This window comes from Theobroma cacao, chromosome 8, assembly GCF_000208745.1.
Source record: "Theobroma cacao cultivar B97-61/B2 chromosome 8, Criollo_cocoa_genome_V2, whole genome shotgun sequence".
In the NCBI taxonomy this organism is placed as follows: Eukaryota; Viridiplantae; Streptophyta; class Magnoliopsida; order Malvales; family Malvaceae; genus Theobroma; species Theobroma cacao.
The window spans coordinates 11659532-11661560 of NC_030857.1; the positions used below are offsets into that span (position 1 = coordinate 11659532).

The window sequence follows — 2029 nt, forward strand, 5'->3', positions numbered from 1 at the left end:
AAGTTTTCATGATGAACCCATGCTGGCCGAATTTGAGAGGAGAGGTTTTGAGCATTGATTTTGCTAGATTTCAAGTTAATTAAGTGTTTTTGGTTGTTTAGTAATGGAAAGTATGAAAATCTAGCAAGAAATCACTTTGTTCTTCACAAACCCACAAGAGGCCAAATTTTCTAGGGAGGATATTGAGGCTGAAATTGATTATATTTCATGATATTTTGGTGGTATTTAATGATTGGTGAGGCTAGAAATTTAATGGGAAATTTTGGCATGAAAATCTAAATTTTTACCTAATGTATAGGCATGTGCGATTTATGGTTCGGACTGATAAATTGAATTATATTCACAGTCATTGAGGTATTTTAAGTATAATTGAAGTGTAAAAAGTGAAAGAAATCGATTTGGAGTTAAATTGGAGGTTTTAGCCAATTACACCGAGAATAGTGCGAATTAGGTCGAATACCGTATTTAAACGGCTATTCGAACATTTTTGCATTCCATATCATGCATTAGTAGTCTAAATTAGTTTAATTTTGATTTAGTACCAATGTAGTAAGTTTCTCGATTTTGTATTATGTCTAGGTGGTGAATCCTCCGATAAAGGCAAGGAAATTGTACCCGAGGATTTGTAGTCAGAGTACTCTAGAAATTCGACTCCCGAAATAGTGAGTAACCTTATCATCATTTTAATTATCTAAAGTATATTTTAACTCAGTTTTGGTGAAATTTTATGAAAATGAGTTAAATGGCTAATTTTAGGTTTTGCAAACAAAAATGTGTTTAAATGAAAAGATTTTATAAATTGTCTTGAAACGAAATAACGATTTTGAAAATAGAGTAATTGGAGACCACGGGTATGTTGTAAATTTATGATTGGAAATAGATGGCTTATGTTATATTGTTATTGTGTTGGCATGATTTGCTGGGCTGTGTTTTATGAATTGTATGAATTGTTTTATTTAACCTGTACAGGCTGGGTAGTAAAATATTAGCCCTGTTATGTTGTCAAAATTTTATTGTATGGTGGGTTTAGCTTGCTGCAGTTGGCGGATTCTGTGGACCAGCCTATTAGAGGGGCATGGAATCCATATATATATATATATACCTCGGTCGGAGAGGCGTGTAGGGTATCTCTTGAGGTATGGATAGAGTTCACATCACGCCGAACCACCTCATGATGATGAACTCCGCTAACGCCAAGGAATGGCTGCGTTTTTCAAACTAAAAATATGTTTACGTGTATATGAACTTTTTAACAGCCTTGGCGGACTCGGTTAGATGCCTCAGCCAAGGTATTCCCGAGAATGATTTTCGCAAGAGCCAAGCTTTTAAGATACTCATAAGCCATGTTGAATATTTAAATGAAATGAATATTTATGTTATGAAATACATATTTTAATTGTCTCATTTTACTCGACTTTAGATATTTCGGATGATGTTTGTTTACTCACTAGGATTATATAATCTCACCACTTTCCTTTTCACCAATTTCAGGTTCAGATTAGGTTGTAGATAGCTGAGTTCATCGAGTACTACCCTTGGATTTGCATTCCTTCAAACTGTAGGTTCATAGTCCTCTTTACTTTGAGTTATTCGGGGGCCCACTTGTTATTGTAAATTAAATTAAATAATCTGACTTACTATATTACAGTATGTATGAATTTATTTAGCTTTTACGCTGCAAAAATTATTTACGTATAACTCTATAAATATTAGTTTATAAGAAAATAAAATATTTTACTTAATATTTCTTTTATTTTCTTATTATATCCAAATACTCGTAATTTCATTTTAAATGAAGATTTTAGACTTTAAAACTCATTTTTGATTATGAATTATGTGTTTTGTACTCGCTTACTACATTTTTAGCAGATTTCGAGATTTTTTAGGAAAAATGACCAAAATGTCCCTTTGAGGAAAAATTTATTTTTCTATTGTCTTGAATTGGAAATAGTTTATTGTCACGACTCGGAACTCTCTTCAAGCCCGTGACAACTGCTGTAGTGTCCCGATGGGCACTTATCTCTTGGAA

General features: G+C 32.7%; 1 long non-coding RNA gene across 1 annotated transcript in view; it reads left to right on the plus strand.

The window, feature by feature from the left end:
* Positions 1–1587, plus strand: part of LOC108663059 — a 1870-nt gene extending 283 nt beyond the window's left edge. The window contains exons 2-3 of the long non-coding RNA XR_001928946.1: positions 580–662; positions 1492–1587. This is a non-coding gene — a long non-coding RNA (uncharacterized LOC108663059). The remainder of the gene's footprint in view (positions 1–579; positions 663–1491) is intronic.